Genomic DNA, 20,410 nt, shown 5'->3' on the forward strand with positions numbered 1-20,410 from the left:
TATTTTTGGTTATCCCGAGTTCTGTCCAACAGCTTTTGAGATGATTGAATTAATATTCTATCCCTATTATTTTTTTCTCACATGACTGTAGGTAATAGTAGCCAATTTCTTGTGTGCTGAAAAACCTTATATTTGAGGGAATACTTCTGCTCCCTCACATGAGACTTCCCTGGTCTCATCTCAACATTGCAATTTTTAGGCCAGTCAGACTGAAGTTGGAATATATGAGAGTTTTCCTCATCTGAATTATGGATGGGCATTGATGGAATAGAATATATTTTTGTGTGTTTGATCTGTGTATTTTGTGTCATTTGCAATGAATTTGTATGGAATGGTAATGTTTTAGTACTTAAAAGATAAACTTTTGAAAAGTAACAATCTGTTTACTCGTATACCAGACGTAATGTGATTCATTGCACTGGCCAGCCCCCTCCAATGCAGAGAATTTGTAGTAAAGAGGTTTTCTAGTGCTTGAGGCACATCAAGTGTTTTCTAGCACTTTAAAGTATGTGAACATGTTACAAAAGAAACACCAGGTATTGTGGGTTTTGAACAGTTCTACTCCATCAAATCAAGTATCCCCCTTTCTGAGTGTTTTATAAAAAAGAAACAAACAAACAAACAAAAAAGTCAAACACAGAAAACACCCAAAACCCAGTGAATTTCAGATGGATTGTGTGGGTGTCTGCTCTTCGTGCCAACAGAAGGTCTGTCTATTATTTCTTCATGCATATTGCAATTAGCCACCTACACCAAAGTGGGCGTGGGATAAAGAATTGTTCCCTTACCACAAAATCTCCTACAAAGTGCAAGTTTGGGGGGAAGATCCAGCTGGAATTAAGCTATTGCTAGCTCAACTTTGGTCCCCTTCTTGGCTTAGAAACTGGGAATAACTGGTGCCCTTATCTCAGGAAGATTTCTTTGTTATAGGTGCCTGACTTCAGAAGTGCTGAGGCAGGGAGTGCAAAATGCTCATGCATTTTACATATTAAAAAAATCCAGGAATGATGGAGAGACCAGGGAAGTAGTGGGGTGCCTGGAGCTTTGGAGTGTGAGAAATGGTCTGTTGGTGAGTGCTGTTAAGTTAAAAATTGAGGAAGGCACAAGGACTTGCCATCTACCTCCAAGAAATAGGAAATAATCCACAAAGTTAAAATAACAGAAAAGGTTATTCATTCTAAGTTTATAGAGATGAAATAGAGTCACTTTATGACTAAGGCTTGGTAGTAAAAGTACATATATAAGGCAGTTGATAATGTTGGTAATGTGGAGCAATATTTGCAGTAGGAATCAGGGGATTTTGATACTTAGTTCTGCCATTGATTCGCTCTGTCAGACTTTGTCAGCACAGTGTCTTCATTTCTACTGTGATAAAAGATGGTTGATAAATGTGCTCCTAAAGATCTAGTGGATTTTTAAAGATTTTGAGACTAAAATTTGCAGATGATCACAGCGGTATGATCATTTGCAGCAATAATTTTAATTTTTTCTCTTCATAAGGAACTTTACATTTTCCTCTTTTGAAAGTTAATTTATATTAGGAGTAAATGTTTCATGATACACCCATAGGAAATGTTTATTTACTTCTCAAGGTTTCATTAAACCCCAAACTGTTATGTCTTCTGTGCTGATGAGACAGCTAGTCCCATTCATGGTCAGCCACTAAATCATTCAATTGAACCCTTATGTTTATGCAACACCACTGCACACAGGGCTAAAATTAGAGTCCTAAAGCAGCTCTACAGTCATTTCTGTATGAGTTGCTCTTGGGATTTTTCAAGGGATTGGCATAAGTGATTGTCAGTGGGATTAGCAGAGGTAACAGCAGAGAGCACGGACCCAGCTGTGCGTTCCCCAGGCACTTGTTCCACAAGCTGGATTGCCAGCCTGCCCTCGGAGGTGCAGGGCCACATCGCCCCATCCCTTGTCCTGACACGGCTTCAAAAGTCTCATTTAAAAGGAAAAACTAGAAATTGCGTGAAGGCTGTGGAGAGGAGGAGGAATAAGGATCCTGCACGTGGGCTCAGCCAGCCTGGGCAAGCAGGCAGGAGTCCCCAGCGCGAGAGGGGCTGGATCTGTGGGCACAGTGTTAGCCTGGGGTGGGCACAGGGTTAACCTGGGGTGGGCACAGGGTTAGCCTGGGGTGGGCACAGGGTTAACCTGGGGTGAGCACAGTGTTAACCTGGGGTGGGCACAGGGTTAGCCTGGGGTGGGCACAGGGTTAAACTGGGGTGGGCACAGGGTTAGCCTGGGGTGGGCACAGGGTTAACCTGGGGTGGGCACAGGGTTAGCCTGGGGTGGGCACAGGGTTAGCCTGGGGTGGGCACAGTGTTAGCCTGGGGTGGGCACAGTGTTAACCTGGGTGGGCACAGGGTTAGCCTGGGGTGGGCACAGGGTTAGCCTGGGTGGGCACAGGGTTAGCCTGGGTGGGCACAGGGTTAACCTGGGGTGGGCACAGGGTTAGTCTGGGGTGGGCACAGTGTTAACCTGGGTGGGCACAGGGTTAGCCTGGGGTGGGCACAGGGTTAACTTGGGGTGGGCACAGTGTTATCCTGGGGTGGGCACAGTGTTAGCCTGGGGTGGGCACAGTGTTAACCTGGGTGGGCACAGTGTTAGCCTGGGGTGGGCACAGGGTTAACCTGGGGTGGGCACAGTGTTAACCTGGGTGGGCACAGTGTTAGCCTGGGGTGGGCACAGGGTTAACCTGGGGTGGGCACAGGGTTAACCTGGGTGGGCACAGGGTTAACCTGGGGTGGGCACAGAGGTTCCTCTGCTGGCAGGAGCCCTGGGAACGCGGGCAGCTCACGCTCCATGCTCAGGGAGCCTCTGCAGAGCTGAGATAATGGAGTTCCTCTGCTCTCACCCGGGGCTGGCACGCTCTGGGAGGAGGCTGAGCTCTCCAGGGAGAAGCTGGTGCTCTCTGTACCTTGTGGAGTGCCATGCACGGCATTATCCACATTCCAGAAGCGTTACACCTGTGCCACCCATCCCACTGGCATGGCACTGGCTACAGTTTGGATCAGCAATCTAGCACAGTTTCGTGGGATGGAAGGGAGTACCACCAGGTTTCTTTTTTTCTTGAGGACAGAGATTTTGATTAATTTTTTCCTTCTCTTCAGGGTTAGCACTTTTCCTTACATATATTTCAAGGTAGGGAAATTGTTCACTTGACAGCTGTGGATAAAACATGAAATTTTAGATAATGTTTTAAATTCACCCGAGACAAACCTGCTTCAAGGTACTTTATAAATTAAACTAAATTCAAATATTGTCTTGTGGCATCTACCTGTAATTAGAAAACTTTTTTGAAGAGGAAAGAGATGGCTAGTATACAAATTATTTGGCAGCTAAAATTAGGACTGTTTAGAGACTGGATATTATCAGGTGAATCACGTGTTGAACAAGCTTTCTTCATTTTGTATTTAAGTTTTCCCTGCTTACTAGCTTGACTAATATCAAGACTGCTATGCAAAAGTTAATGGGGAGAGAGTCAGAGTATGAGATTTGGCAATTTCTTTGGTGTGAATTTGATTTCAAATTTCTATCTTCTCCCACCTCTTTTTTCTCTCTCTTATGGGATCACAGATTGGTTTGAGTTGGAAGGCACCTTAAAGCTCATCTTATTCCAACCCCTGCCATGGGAGGGACACCTTCCACTATCCCAGGATGCTGCAAGACCCAGTGTCCAAACCCATCTCCTCAGGGCTGCTCTCAATACATTCTTTGCCTTTTATCTTTTTGATGCCTGAAGGGATGGAAAATATTCCTTCAAGAAAAAAATGGTATTTTTTATGTTTTGGGAAATATTGTTTCAGAGCTGCTTTATATTTCTTTCCTTGGATTTGGTCCCTATGGTTCCATCAGCCCACAACGCAGATGGAGAGCAGGGAGATGCTGAGTGAGGCTGTGCCTTAGCTCACTTCCAAGTCTGAGAGCTCCTGAACTGCCCTACCCTGCCCTGCTGAGCATCTGAGCATTGCCCTGCCTCTCCCCTCTCCTCCACTCTTTCCATTCCAATGTGTTTAATTCAGTGCACAGCATTCCTATCTGCCTTCTTGCCTTTCACTGCTCTGCCAGTTGCTTTCTTTTGAGCAGTTCCTCACCTGTTGCTGGCTGCAGAGGCAACATCTTTAGGAATGGGCAGGGAGGAGAGGTCACTGGAAACATTTTGTTTTTGCCACAAGCCTCGTAGCAGCATGGGGACTCATGAACAAGGGCTGTGCTGTCAAGCAAAGGCTGCTGGCTTTCCCAGTTTTACAGTTCTGATAAAAATTCTGAGCACTGAGAGATCATTCATTCAAGCACATGAATCAGAAAAGAACAGAAATAAAATTATCCTTTGCAAGTAGTTGTGTGCTGTAACATGCCTCTAACAGATTGCACCTTTATTCAATTTCTTTGTAAGGGGCCATGTGTCAACAGGCTTTTTCCCTAAACCTGCTAAAATGTTAAATGGAAGGACAGCAGATTTCCTTCACCTTTTACCTTGAAGCAGTAAACATTGCTGCTTGGAGGTGACATCAGTCAAAAACTGTGCCAAGCCCAGGTATGGCAGGCTCCAGGGCAACCTTACTCAGTAGGTTTCTAATTCTGACCTGTAATTGCAGTCATTTTCAGAAGCTCAGTGCTTTCCAGCTGAGTTCCCCCTTGGTCCACAGCAGTGTAGAAGTAAAGCTGCAGCTGTCTTGCAGCTGAAGGACATGAGAAAAATGTGTGGGTAGATATCCATCCTGGGTGAGGGTTTGTGACATTTGGGTAGCTCTCAGGCAGGAAGGGCAGTATTGCTCCATAGTTTATAGCACATGCACCAGCTCACGTGTCCTCTGCTCACTGAGTGATTTCACACATGCTAATGTAGATGAGGCAGAAATCCCCGAGCCACTGCTCAATACTGGGTAAAAAACCCCACTAAATTATTTGCTCCCAAATGCCACTGTCTTCTCACTAAAACCGTTTTGCAGGATTGCAGTAGTTTTGAAGGAGACAAGCACTGTGGAAAGAAAGTTATTGGGGTTTCAGTTTTTAGAGGAAATATTACATTTGTTTCAAAAGTAAAAATGAAGGTAAAGATGACATTAAAGACAAGAAACCAAACCCCCTCTCCACATGTGGATTGAAAGATATAGTCTCACTAAAATTTTTCAAGGTTTTTATTTCAGAAAGTTAATCTTAAAAATAGGTTTTGATGATGATAATAATAATAATAACAACAGGGTAAAAACATTCAGTTTTAGGGATGATCATTGGGAACAGATTGCAAATGTGATGTGGTGGAAGAAAGACAATATGAACATTTTGGCACATATAACTAAACACAGAAGAGAGTTTTGAAAAGAAAGCAAGTCGTTTCTGCCCACTGTAAGGGTTCAAATTACAGGAATGTATACTTTAAATATATTTTTATTACGTCTGTTGGTAGCCTGTTACACTCTATGCAGGGTAACATTTTGCTCAAAGATCTAAAATACTTCAACCCTCACACTGCCAAATGCTTCTCCAGCACCACTTTAATGCATCCTTGGTCACCAAGAATTGCTGTTGATGTTGCAGTGTGAAACACTCCTTGCAAATTATTTTAATCTCTTTTTATTAAGCTTTTTACCTTTCTTGCCAATACACAGGACCTACCTTGGGCAGTTCTTTTTTGTTTGCATTTACAAAGTAGTTGATTTTATCTGAATGCTGTGAAATAGATTTTTTTAATGTCATGTGGTGATGGATAAGCCTTTTAATATTTTAGCAGAAATTACTCCAATAAACTGATTACTTTCTCTGATGTGCAGTATCTGGACTGAGATCACAGTAAAAGAACTGTCTGGTGCAAACACCAGGGTCTGAGCATTTCTTTATTTTTGCAGCACAGCCCTCAGTTGTTAGTGGGGGTTTTTTTGTATTTTGCCTTAATAAAAAGCCTTTATTTCATCCTCTCAACACTCTTGCCCTCAGAACACAGAGCTTTGCCTACTGTGTTGAATGGAGAACCTGGGGGACAAATGAACCTGCTGTATTTAATGTACAGCCATCAATAACTCCATGGGTTACCTGCAGACTACATGGGCAGCTTTATGAAGGTGAAGGAGGCAACAGGCATCAGTGTGTGATGATGTCTTTGTTGTTCTTGCATGATGTAATGGGGGAGCATTAATGCAGATAATTTGTTCTTTATATACTGGGGTGAAGCGTGAGGAGGACACCTGAACCATACGATGTCAGCTGCTGAAGTATTTCCAGGGACATCATCCTCAGGAAGCAATCTGAGTGCTGGGGACTTGAAAGCTGACTTTGGGACAGGAGAGAAGACTGCTGGAGGCCAGACTTGTGGGGCTGGTGTCAAGCCAGTGGCTCCCTCTGCGAGGTGTGGTTTTGCTGGGGCAGGGGATGGAGGTCACTGCCAGCTGCTGCTGGGGTTTGGTTTCCAAGGGTAGCAGTGGTTATATTTGGCTTGCTGGTGGTGCAGAAAGCCTAGAATAAGGCTATAAAATGTCTTGTTTGTTTGTTTGTTTGGGGTTTTTGTTTGTTTGTTGGTTGGTTTTTTCCATGTTCCTTGGATCCTTATCTTCTTTAGTGTGAAGGTTTGGGGCTTAAAGGAAGGAAAAGTGATCACAGATGTGAAAGTCAGCTCTAGTGAGAGAGGAGGTGATAGCACCCAATACTCTCCTGTATTCCTCTGTATCATTAATTCGGTTTTTCAGGTTTTTTATCTCTCCTTTGGATTAAGAGGCTCTGAGGCACTAGAAGCCTTGATGCATTTGCTGCTGCATAGAGATGTGTCTATGATGTGTTGGGTAAAGGAGGAACTGAAGAGCCAGTGGGCACAGGTCACTTGCCTTCCTTTAGCTGATACAGATTAAAAAGGTGGCAAAAGCCAAGAGCAGGAGCATCAGCTGCGTAGACACCATGTGTTGCAAGCAGCTCAGGGAACCTGGTAATGTCCTTGCACAAGTTAAAGCTTGGTCAGTCCTTTGCCATCACGTTCCAGAAGTGCTGTCCTCACTTCTCACCAGACAACGTGCAGATCTGGGGAGCGCAGAGCCAGGGAGCCACCACGACATCTCAGACCGGACCCTGCCCGCAGGTACAAATCATCCCACTGGAAATGTGCCTCAGCAGTTCCTGTGAAGTCAAAACAAGCAAAGCTGGCTTTGGAAGGAAAGTTCCATCCCGGGCTTCTTTAGATTAGGGACTCTGACTGTTCTCTGTAGTCCAAGTGTTTAAAAAATATATTGGGAATTGTGGATGCATTTGCCACTGATGTGACAAGAGTGCTGCTGGGAACATGTTGTGTTATTGACAGCTTGTGGGTTTAGGGAACATTGGTTTTGATGGTTTAGTGCTGAAGGTTAACTGAGTAGGGGTGGGTCAAAGGCATGAACAGGCAGCTGCAGGTAACTTGGATTTCAGGCAAGTTTCTGAAGCTGCCTTCAGAAGCTGCTCTCTCCCAGCATGACTCCAGAACAGCCTGGGCTTTTTGTTGTTGTTGCTGTAAGGAAGGTTTTAAGCTTCTTGATTGTCTTGTTTATCTGTGCTAGAGATATCTGGACTGTCCATCCACTGCACAAACAGAAGAAAACGAGTCCCATTTCACTCACAGATCATATTTGTCTGGCAGTTTCTTGTGCCTTTCAGTCACTTCTAATTTATACACTGTCTTCACACATACTGCATTTTTTGATTAATTGTATAGGAAATTACTGCAAACTGTTTTTTTCAGTTTTCCTTCTATTACCTACACGCAACTCAATTAAAATTAATATCAATTAGCTGCGAATGACTTTTGAGAACCTTATTAAACAAAAAATATGAGCAGATGAGAACTATTTAAAATATGGGTGTATGTCAGTTTTAATATCCATTATGTTGCTGTATTTCCAAGCCATAAAAGTGACAAGAATGGCATGCTCTGTGTAAAAGAAATTTGTTATGGTCACTTCAAAAAATGTTTTTATTATTATTAACTACTGGAAAGTCAGATATGGATAGTAAATATTCTTTGATATGGAGTACAGATTTTCATGAACTGACACTTCAAATTACCCTACATAAAATATTTGTTCCTGCCAATAAGTGTTTTGCTGCTACTCTGAAGTCCTTAAAGTATTTTTAAAAGCTGTAGAGGTTTTTGAGGTGTGTGTAACCATTACTACCCTTTGCTTGCTCTCTGAAAAAGTAAAAATTGTGCAAAAACTGAGTGTTGTGTTCAGAACATTTCCTAAGTGATTGAGGGGGTAGGAGTTTGCCTCAATGATTGTATTAAACCATACCAAAGGTTCAGCTAATCAGCACTGTCAATGAAAGGTGTCCAGGGCAGGCAATACAAAAAATACATGAGTAAAAAAAAGACCTTCTAAGATACTTCCCCAATCATCTGTGACTTACAAATTTCTGGATATTTGTAGTTGCTAACCTTGAATGAGATTTTTTTTTTCCCCTCTGAATATATGAATATACTTAAGTCTTAAATCCATGTAAAATTTCAGCACCAACAGAATCTCATGGGAAAAAATTTCAGTAGCTCTTTATAATGAAATGTATCTTTTAAATGGTCTGATCATAGGTTAAATAGCTTTGTTCTTTTGAATTTCAAATTTGCATCTGACAATGGTTTCCTATTAACCAACTCCAGTTGCTTAATTTATTACAGAAAATGTCTCAACTGTGGTCCTGATTTTTAAACATGAATTTGTCCCTCACATATATATATATATATATTTTTTTTTTTTTTTTTCCCTCTCTTCCTTCTTCTTGCTGAAGAGAAATCAGCTTGAAACCGAGCAAACCTTGGTCATGGTTTCTGGATGTACTGAGTGGAAATGGCAGGAGTTGAGAAGCACCTTCAGAGCAGGTTGCACAGGGCAACAGCCAGTGCAGGAACACATAAAAAAGACATAATAGATGAACTGCAGAGCAAACTGAATTACATACACTTAGAGCAGTGTAATGAACTGGTGCCTTTAGTAATTAGCCGGGGCTGAAGTGATCTACTGTGGATTATATTCTTTGACTCTCTAATAATCTAAGTCACATTTCCCCTGGTTGACATTTAACAAAGGCCTCAATTTTCTGGTGTTTCATAGCTCACTTTTGAATGCTCAAAACCTGGATGTTAATGTTGAGAGCTTCAGTTTAAATTGTCCTTTCTGCAATTTTGTACGCTTGTAACTTTATTACAATTCTGTCCTTTAAGTCAGATGCATCAGACGTTATTGCAGACATATTAGAGTATAAAACTTGTCTGGACTCAAAAATGGTAATAAAATTGAGATCTTCTCCATGGAACTGTCTCTTTATGGACCTGTTTTCCCAATGGAATAACCACCAGGTTTTTCAGGGCTTCATTACTGTCCAGGTCTATATCAGACCTGTGGTGCTGGATATATTCTGATTCCAGGTTGAAAATGTACAGCATAGGTGCTCCCAAAGGGGTGAACTCAGTGCTGCTGTGACATCCTGCCTGACATTCCCAAAATCTCTTTCAGTCCTCACTCTTTTTTTACTGTTTTTGGTTGGTTGATTGATTTTGTTGGTCCCTTTGTTCTTAACATTTTGTTTCTTTTTTGAATCAGAAAATATTGTTCAATGTGTGTACTTTTATATTACTGCAAACTTCAAAAGTTAAAATAATGCAACTTTAAGTAATTTAAAATGATAAAAACATATTAAGGTTGAAATGTGCATCTAAATTTTTAGTGTTTGATGTTTCCCTGTGAAGAATTGAGGAACCTTGAATTTTGGATTATTTTCTGAAAGTTTTGTTTATTACTCTGAGGCCTGTAGTCTAACCATAATATGGGAACTGGTATTCTTGTCAGGTTGTTGCCTTTGAGAATGGAAGCTTCAGGTGAAGAAGTTCAAGTACCCTGATGATCATGCCAGTGTGTTCATGTTTCACGTTAAGGGATCCTGAGTGAGAAATTCAAACACCACTGCAAGTAATAGGTAATGGCAGGTTAAATCTGTTTACAGGTTTCTATTTGTCTCTTTTAGGACATCTTTGGAATCATCATCTCACAAGTCTCAGGCTGATGTATGTCAGGTGTTGGCATCAGAATTAGGACTTGAGCAGTCAACATTATATTTTTATTTTCATCTTACTCAAAATGTGTGGATGTTGACAGTATTTACCAGCACTAATTTGCATAGGAAAAAAGGCTTTAAATGCTGCTGCTTATCTGGTCTTTAGCCCCATAGCATTTATAGTGAAGATGCTGTTAGCTGAGTTGTGTTATTTAATCTGGTGTTCAAAAGAAAATGTCAACCAGACCAGCTCTGAAAATCAAACTATTCCAATGCCTTTAGGACTTCTTTCTTCCATTGGCTTCAAATGAAAATAAACATAGAGATTATTCTTTATGGAAATCCATCTGTTCCTGTTTCTCTTTTTGTGTGATTTTGAACTATTGCATCTGCTTTTCCTTGCTCCTTTCCAGTATCTGTCATTGCTCTTGTTTCCTCTTGCATTTCATTTCTTCCTCTCTTCTTTTAATATTTAAATGATCAAACCACCCGAGTTTTTAACAATCTAATTTTCCAAATCAACCATATACCTAACACTGCTGGGATTTCCTGTCATTTTGCCTGAAAACATTCCTCTCCTTGGCACCCATTCAGTGACTTGTAATACACCCACAGCACTTGAAACAAAGGTTACATTGCTTCCCTGCGGTCTCTGCTCAGTCTTTGGTTCCTTGGCAGGATTCACAATTAACAGTGAATACATTTCTGGTTGCAACTTCTCAAATTTTGCTCCTGGAACACCACCTGGAGGATTGTTTTACATTTGAATTTGCCAATTATTAGAAATGCAGAGCTGCTCTGGGTTTTTCCTTCTATTTGTACAGCTGATTGACCCTCTTTTATACTGAGATCCCTTACAAATGAAGCTGGGATAACTCTTGGTTGTCTGTGTCAGTTGAAGGTATGGACTGTTCCATACAGAGAAAATAAGACTTTATCTGTCTGAGCTCCTGTAAAAGATCATGAGAGGGGGGCTGAGCAGGGAAGGGGATATGGCAAAATTGACTGGAGAGCTACAGACACCTTGAACTTAGTGCCAACCTAAAACACCCCCAGCAGGTGGCTGTGCAGGAGGTTGTGGGGTTTTCTGGCACAGGAGAGTTACCTGAGCACAGCCAAAACACCTGAGGGTACTTGAGTTACTTTGGGCTGCGGAGGTGAACGTGGCCTTATGATGACTCGATGCTCTCAGAGGAGAGAACAGCAGGTGTGGGAGGACAGATAGAGTGCTGAAGGCAATCTCACCTCCATGTATTGCAGCTGTGTTAATTACCAAAGCGTGGAACCGCCTTGCCCTCACAGCTGTGGGTGATAAAGAGTGAGTTAGGTGGGACGGGCGTTCAGCTGGAGTCTGCTGGCTGTGAGCAGGAAGGGACAGGGGGTTGTGTGAGAGACAGAAAGGGTAAGATGTTGTGCAAGGGACAGGCAGGGTTAGGTGGCTGTACTAGGGACAGGAAGGAGCGAGCTGGAACTGGAGAAGGAAGAGAGAAGAAGGAGAAAAAGAGCCAGAGCTGCATGGAGCTGTCCATGGGAGGCACATAGAAAAGGTATGAGAGGCTTCTAGATAACAAGGTGCTGATGCTTGGAGTCTTCAGTGCCAGTTGTACCTCCTTGGTAAAGCAGGGACCTGGGGGAGAAAGGTGAATATCCCATCTCATAGGCCTTTTAAAAATGCTGTTTTTGCAATAGCAAACCTATGCCTTCTGCAAGAAAGAAAAGGGCTGGGTGGCTCCTGTAGCTCGTGGCCGTGCTCCCAAGAGCTAGGGCTGGAGAAAGCTGCTTGGGGCTGACCAAAGGTATGAAAACCAAAGTTTCAGTGGGGTGGACTGCTCTAGGTCCATGCTCAGACACTTTCCCCATCATGGCATAAATCTGACATGAGTCAAATGTTTGCTTCAGATGTCTCAGCAGAGTTGAGTAGGTTCCTGTGCATGTGGTGGAGCTGTACAGCACGTGGCTGACTTGTTCAGAAATATCTTTCAAGAGCTTTAAGATTCTTGAGTCCCTCCTATGATTTCTGGACAGCACATGAGGTGCATAACATGTATTCTTATTCCACTTGCTGATTTCTAGTGTCATACAGGACGATTCAAATTTTGTTTGATTTGCTACTTCTGAAAAATGATACAGTTGCACTTGGCTTCCTTTAATTGCTTCAGGTGGAAGAGACTATTAAAGGAACATTTTTCAAACCTGAATTTTGCTACAGCAGAGTATTTTATTCCAGTGCCATCACAAGTGCTTGAACAGGTATCCTGGGGAGATAGGCCTCTCCTCCTTTGGAGTGTTATTGTAGAGGCATGTAAATGGAGAATAGGGGTTTCATGAGCCTCCTGCTCAGCAGTAGAGAATTTAAAAGCCAGAAAAAAATGACCACTCAGATATTTCGTGAAAAGAGAATCTGAAATATGTAAAATAACAAGCTGAACTTTTTAAAGCATGAATGGACATTACCAATAAGTGAATAGTCCTGGAAGCCTATTCTCTTTTGCTGTTCAGCTGTTTCAAGTGTAAGCCATCGCAGCACAGACCTCTCTGTTTTGCAGCAAGGACATACCTGCTAACCCAAACAGCAATCTGGGGCTCCTAGAAAGCTGTTTTGAGGCAATAAGGGGGAATTTAATCTGAAAACAAACTCAGGTTTATTAATGAGGACAAGTTATTTTTTCTTCCTGTTGAAGAATGATTGATATTGAATTGTTTGTGACCATGATGTACTGCTTTACCTCCTGGCTTGCTGCTGACTCCTGTGACATTTGCTTTGCATTCACAGACAGCTTGGCACTGGGGATAGCCCAGATCACCTACAAAAACCTCTAAGTGAGAAGTGCCCCATGAAGGAAAACACAACCAAAAACCAAAAAAATTATTGGTGTTTAAAACGCTAGCTGTTGAGAGACTTCTTATCTTAAAAAGTTTTAATTATGTGGTAAAGGTTTAAGTTTTACACCAAGTTCAAGGTGAGAAATTTTCTGTTTGATGTTGCTGATGACTTTGTGATGACAGTGAAAAAATAAGTTTCTCATACATCTCTTCTACCTTAAAATGTAGTATCATCGTAGTCCACTTTTACTTGGCAAAAGTTAGCATTTCAGTTACCCAGGGTTAAAATATGGTTGGAAGAATTGCTGGAAAAAGTTAAGATGGTCGTTCATTCAGAACTCCAGCCAGGATCTAAATGAGCCATTCTTTATCTCTGTGTAGTTCAAATCTCTTTGCTCCCTTTTCCTTTGTTTAGCTTCTTGTGCTTTCATCTGAGACTGAAATAAAAAGACCTAAATTCTGAAAGATACATGTAGCACTTTTTCAGAGACTCAATGGAACTGAAATATTTAGGAGTATGTTTTGGGCATTTATCCAAGCCCAAACAAATCTCTACATAGTCCGAGGAACAAGAACCGAATTACTATTACAGTAACTGCTTTCACAGGTGAAAAAGAAAACAACCAAGTGAGATAGGCAGAGTAAAACAATTCTGCCTTTCCCAGCTGAATAACAAATAAGTTTTTCAGCCTCTAGTTTTTTTCCTTTCCACTTCACCTGTAAAAGCTGGGGATTTGGGAGCAATATATTTTAACTCAGCTTAGGAAAAAAATAGTTAAAAAATATCAGATCACTCAAGACAGTCCACACAACAGTGAAGCAGAGAAGGGATCTTAATTTTTTTTTCAAAGCAATTCCACAAGCCAGCTCCTGATCTGGAAACTCAGTTCGTTTCGTTGTATGCAGAAACAATCCAAAATGTTTCTTTCCCCCAAGCCTGTATATTCTGTACAATCATGTCCCCTTGGAGTGAATGACTTTTGGTGTGCACACGCTTTCCATAATTCATTTAGAATTCTCTGCTCTCATTAATATTCTATGTTAAACACTATGGACTTGGTCAAAGGAAGTTGTTTCAACTATTTAAATACAAATGTATAGAGAATAGTTGGCAGTTCTTACCACCCTTTCCCTTTTGTTATTGATGACTCTCTCAAACTCATCCAGTCTCTTCAGGTGAGCATTTCCTCATCTTGGTAGAAAGACCCTGGCTGCTGCCTGACTTGAATGGAGAGTTTTGTAATTTATGTCAGGAGAGAAAATCTCGTCTTTGTGACACGCAAAACGACAAATAGAAAACCTCTAGGAGACGTTTCTGTTTAACAGCTCTTTGCTGACACTATGGAGAGGTGCATCTGCAAGCAGGGAGTCGATGTGTGTGGCGGTCATTTCTCCCAGTTCACTCCTCCTCCTCTCAGGAGAGGCTCTTCCCTGTGGGCTGGTGCCTGAGCAGAGGGGAAAGCAGGATCCCTGCTTCTTTGGCCTCAAATTTGCGTGGTTTTATGTGTGACATACTGCACCTTTATTCTGTAGCTTTAAAGTTGCCACGTTAATGCTGAAGACATAATCATGAGGTTTTCACTTTGAGAGGGGAGAATTGTTTCAGATTTATTTCCTCTGCCAGTGGCTCTTCTACATAGACACTCAGACTGTGCAGGAGGAAAAACCTCACAGTAGTCAGTCTGCTGCTGATGGTTAAAGAGGCTTGGAAACATCATAAAGGTCAAAAATATCGTAGCTATAAATGGAATTGTTTAAAGTTGGAGGGCGATTTATGGAAGAGGACAGCATGAATTGGCACTGCAACCATTCTTTTCCATTATTTCTCTAAACGACTCTTTTAGTAGTGTTGAAATCAAGATAATCAAGTTTGAAAATTAATGGGAAGGAACAGCAAATAATTAGGAACAATGCTATCAAGTAGGTAACTGCTCTGACTACTGGCATACCTGATTCTGTAGCTGCAGTGAATGTGACTGCAGAATGAAAATAGGAGTAGATTATCTTTCCATCAGCTCCCCCACAATCCTCCTCCCCCAAACTATTCAAGTGTTGGATTTTTGTTTTATTTGTTTATTTTATTAAGAATGAGTGACAGTTAGAAAAGAGTGCAAACATTTACAGTGATTTTTTTTTTTTTTTTTTTTTTAATGAAACTTGTGATGGTAGATTTTATTTGTAGCCTGGATGTAACCAGCTATCAGGCTGTGTTGCCCATCCCTGTTGCAGAGAATCCTGAGGGTCAGATGCCCATTCTTAATGGACTTTCAAATTAATATGGATTTTAGCACAGTTGTCTTTTTCTGTCTTGTTGTCATTATGTTTTTATTTCCCTTTGGGGAAAAAAAATCACTGATGAGAAAAATTTTGGGAAGTTATTTGGAGTTTAAAGCTTTGTAGTCTTGAATGCATGTTCCACACTGGATCAAGTGTCCTGTGTCTGTGAACCACGAGGCAAAAATTTCTTTCACTTATTTTTCCATTTATTAAGTGCTGTTCCTATCTTGGGCCGCTGTCTTCGATTGTGCTGCCATTTTTAACTTTGTTAGAAACACTCTCACTCCAATTGGATTATTAGTGTAAATGGCAACCGGCTGGGAGATCTTTTCAGCCTTTTGAGTGCTTTGAAAGGAAATCTTTCACGGCCCTTTGTATCCCACACGGCACACAAATTGTAGTGCAGCCTGCTGCAAGTTGTGTGCGATGTTGGCCTGTGATCTAAATTGGCTTAGGGATGCACTGAGGGTTCGCAGGCAGTGCGGAGGAGTCTGAGAGAAAACCTCCATCCCTCTGCATTGTGCTGCGCTGTGGCTGCGGTGCAGTCTCCCAACAGGCGCTGCCACTCTTGCTGGGGACACAGGAAAGTGCCAGCCACACTAATTTCCACAGGACAAACCAGGGACACACGTGAATGCAGCAGAGCTAGGCTGAACTTGCTGTGAATTTTGGATCTGTTTCTTCCCATCTTAACTTTAGTTCTTCAAATAATTTAACAATTTTATATGCTGATGATGCTGTTTTCTTTATCACCATAAATCATTGTTTTATGCTGATGACACTGTATTTTTCTATCACCATTAATCACCTATAATGCTCGAGAAGGAAATGTTAATGAAGAATACAATTTATTAAATGTCACCCAGTGGGTGGGCTAAAAGGTGGATCTTTATCGTAAACAGGGCCAAAACAAAGTAATGACCCAAACAGACTCGTAGATCTGGTGTGGGAGGTACTAGAGGAGGTGAGCAGGACATGGTCAGTGCCTGGGACAGCAGGGAAGGGTTCTGCAGAGTGGGACAGCACCCGGGGAGGGCTGGGACAGCCTGGCAGAGTGGGGACGAGTTGCTCTGGAAAAGAAGGGGCTTCCCTTGCTGTGTGCTTCAGAAAGTGCACCTGGCACTGCTCTTCTGCTCTCTGGGAAGCCATGGCAGAAACAGAGAGGAATTTGAATTTAACTCTTCTCCCCCTAAGGCTCCCTTGCTCTTTGGAAGCACAGGATACCCTCTGATATTTCTTGTGTCTGATCACGGAATAACCAACCCTTGGAAATCAGGGAGAGGGACTTGAATGGCAGAAAGGCTGACAAAACAAATGCCTCAAGCCATAACTATTACTTAGAGAATGTTTCAAACCTTAATTCAGCTCAATCTTTGTTTGGCTAGTTTGTCTCTGCTATAAATTTTAAAGACCATTTTAGTTACCTGTCATTTTAGAGATTGCTTCTATACCCTGTCCGCTTGGCGGCTGCCTGTTTCCCAGAAGGCACAGATTTCTTTTTAGGTTTTAATTTTTAATTTTTGCCACATTTTGATTATGGTGATATTATATGGGGTCAGTGCTCAGTCAACTGTTAAATAAATTGCAAATTCTACAAAACACAGCCAGCAGAGTCATTACTAACTGTAATGCTGAAACTTCAAGCAAAATTACATCTGGCTACAATGCTATTCAGATGCATAAATTATACAGCCTCTGATTATCTTAAGGAAAATTCAGCTATTAAACTTATTTTATGGGCACGAAACAAGGGGAACTGCCAAAAGGAATCTGTGCATCCTAAAAGTCATGAGAAGAAAAATAATTGGCAAACCTTTTCCGCCTGCAGTTTTATGGAATGTTCTCTCTCCCTCCTGATGTTCAATCAGCCTCCACCACTGGCACAGATGAAATCATACAGTGTCAGAACTGGTGGGGGAATGCTGCCTGTGTAGCTTTGGAACAGCAGGTGAGTCAAACATTTCAAATCTGACCCCGAACATCCCCCATCTTTGCGTGGGGACCTGGCAGTGTGAATCTCCAGGGGAGAAAATTGTAATTCAATGAGGAAAAAAAATAAGGATGCTTGATAGTGGGGTGTTGAGTGCGCTGCAGAACTCCTCCTGAAAGCTTTCCAGCTGCCCTGGAGCACACGAGGGGTCAGCACTCTTCATGTGCCAGCAGGTCACTGATGCCTGACTCATGTCTGAGAGTGGGAAGGATGAAGAACAGACCCTGGGGCTGATGGCACAACAGCCCAAATGACATTAGATCACACACCACAGCTGTGCCAGAAGCCCCAGCCTCAGAGGGATGGCTTATTGCTTCTTTCCTTGTTCTCCCACACCCAGTTTTATATCAGTATTGCTAGTGTTAAATTCAGAGCTACCTTTGAGGAATAGAGAGTACATTGCTTAAAGCAGTCTTGTCACCAGATTTCCTGAGTTGCTTCAATGTATTTTAAACTATTCTTATATTTGACAAGTAATTGCCAAAGTAGGTTATATGCCACTGACCTTTATCAAAGTCTGATTTTTTCCAAGCCTTGTCTCACAGTTCTGTCCTATAAAGACATTCAGGGAAGATAATTGCTCCCTAAACTAATTGCCTTCTCTGCTGTTCTTTCCTGGACTTCTGCAAGACAGAGGAAATTTTGCTATTATTTGTTCTTTGAACAGGTCTGGCTCCTCAGACTGGAGATTAGAGAAGGTACCCCAGTTCTGTTTTCATTTCCTTCCTTCCTTCCCTCTTGTAACAAGAATTATGGTTCAGGAGCATTGCTGCTTTCTTTCTCGAGTATTTCTATGCAGCATTTTTAAAGGAAATCATAATTTTACAGTCCAATATGTGGTGCTATATCAAATATAAATATGGATAACCAGAGTAATGGATAATGCCTATTGAGTACATGAGGAAGTACTGCATTTCTGTTCCTAGCATTATGCAACCTGAATCTGGTTTTTCCTCACTGATTAACCATAGCTGTTCAACAGTATTTCAACTTATATTGATCTTTGAGACATGAGGAAGGGAGGATTAATCTTGTTTTAACAAAACTTTTTAGTTTAATTCAGCTCTATGATACACTAGGTGGCTGGAACAATTTTGGCCAAGCCACGAGCTAGTCCTTGTCTGAGGGTTATTGAGAGCTACTAAATATGAACAAAATTATTAATGGCACTGAAGCACACCAGGGGTTCATGTCAGGACAGAGAGAATTCCTGTAGCAAAAGGAGTTGATTTTTTAACACTGCTGTTGGAGGAGGCTCTGTCCCTCCTGTGAGTGTGGTTCTGAGTGTGGCTATGGTAGGAAAAGGAGAATGGTATTCTCTGAAAATAGCAATACACTGAAGAAAAATATATAGAAGAAACCTTTCCATTCTTGACAGAGGGAGAATGGCCCAGGTATGAGCAGAAGAAAACAAAAATAAGTAGGACTACATCTTTTAATTGCAGGATTCCTCAGCCACTTCACTCTTTGGGAGGGTTTCTTCACTCCCTTTGAAAGATATTCAGTATACTGCATTTCTTCTGAGCTTTATTTACTATTTTTCCAGTATTAAGCTGAAATTATTCCACAAAGATTGCTCCTGACCTAGTGTTTTGTATCATTATATGTGACAGCCTTTCCACTTGGAGATTTTAAAGTCAGTAGAGTTACACTGGAGGCTTGCACTCTGTGTGTGTGAATGTGAATTGCAATCTTTGAGGTAAAAAGAAACATTTTGAAACTAGGAAGCTATTTGGAAGCATATAAATGGTCAGGGGTTTTTTGTTTGTTTGTTTTTAATACCTAACTTGTAGCAGTTAAAATGCATAAACAACCATGTATTTCTTGTACTTTCCTATCTTTGGTTTTGTGACCTTTAAAAAAAACTTAAAAGGAAATTGGAAAAAAAATTTCCTTCAATTGAGTGATTAAAAAAAAAAAAGGAACCACTCTTGCACATTCTGTAAGCAGTGGGTAACAAATCCAATTTTTTACTCCCCCTTCTGGTTGTGGTTTTAAGGAATGCACACACATAGAAAGCAGGACTAAGATTGTCAATTTGTTATTTGAAAACACTTTAACATCTATTTCTAGCTGTGAAATGTGTCAACTAGGGAGCATATAATTTCTTCTATTAAGATCTTGTGTGTATATAATTTGAAATAACAATGCAAGCAGATATGCCAGTGTTGTGGTGTTTTTCATTTCAAGCCGCTTAAAAAGAGAAGAATTTCTGTTTGCTTGGGATTGCCATCTGATCGTCCTCCTCACCCAGAGGGACGGTTTATTCCTTAAATATTCCTGCCCAGATCAATGTGTTTCCTGAAGACACAAAGTGTGGGTCAGACAAGTTACAGAGCCGCACTCCAAAGGCTTATTAGCAATGTCAGGTCACTAAACAACACAATGAAAAATGTCTTTATTGTAAAATGCCACTTTCACAAGAAATGCATAAAATTCCACCGGTGTAGCATGAGATGCGAGGGCATAAAATAACTGGGTTTTGTAAAGCAGGTTAAGTCTTCCATCTGTGTGCACAGAGATGGATTTCAGCATGAAGCCTTGGCAGTACAGTGACTTTTCATTTTTTCTAGGGGAGAGCTGTGGACTTGTCCGTCCTCGCTGCAGAAACGGATTTGTTTAAGAGCTGCTCTGCCTGTGTGAGTGCTCCCACGCCCTTGCAGGTGTGGGAATGACTTGGACACAGCTTTGCAAGCTGTGGGTTGGGCCCAGGGCAGCCTCATTCATTGGAGACTTACATTATTAACAGTGTGCTGCTTCATCCATGAGGGAAGCTGCCATCAGTTTGGGAGTGCCAGCGACGCTGAGGAGTTTATATGTTCTGAGAGCCCAATAATCATCATCTACTTCACTTACAGAGTGCAGCAGTTTTAGATGCCTGGTTGCTTTCCCAGATTTTGTTGCCTTTCTAATTAAATCAGACTTGGGGATTTGAAATTGAATAGGTGTGAAATACACAATAAAAGTCTGTAAGTAGTTTAAGACTGGCAAGGCCTGGGCGTGTATTTAACTAGCATGGGAAGTCAGAGGAACCTGGCTACAAGACTCTGCAAACAGTTCTAAAGCTGTTCTCTATCACTTTTTATTCTGTAAATGACTTTTGTTCTGAAGTGAGATATGACCTCCCTTCCTGTAGTGTTGCACGAAATGAGATGACAGCCGCATCACATCCTCAAATTTAACTACCATCATCAGCATTGAGAAGGAAAAATTGCATGGTCCATAAAAGCATTCTAAAGCTGGTTGCTTTAGGACGAAAGATGACAGTTGGAAAGCGAACCGTTCTCCTAAGGAATATAAACCACA

At 41.5% G+C, this 20,410-nt stretch overlaps 1 long non-coding RNA gene across 1 annotated transcript; it reads left to right on the forward strand.

Moving 5' to 3' along the window:
• The first annotated feature begins 11,373 nt into the window (after positions 1 to 11,373).
• Positions 11,374 to 20,101, forward strand: LOC120759742 (uncharacterized). The gene is made up of 3 exons (XR_005703223.2): positions 11,374 to 11,561; positions 16,943 to 17,062; positions 19,678 to 20,101. It is a non-coding gene; the product is annotated as an uncharacterized LOC120759742 (long non-coding RNA).
• The last annotated feature ends 309 nt before the right edge of the window (positions 20,102 to 20,410 follow it).

Source organism: Hirundo rustica, chromosome 15, assembly GCF_015227805.2.
Source record: "Hirundo rustica isolate bHirRus1 chromosome 15, bHirRus1.pri.v3, whole genome shotgun sequence".
Classification (NCBI taxonomy): Eukaryota; Metazoa; Chordata; class Aves; order Passeriformes; family Hirundinidae; genus Hirundo; species Hirundo rustica.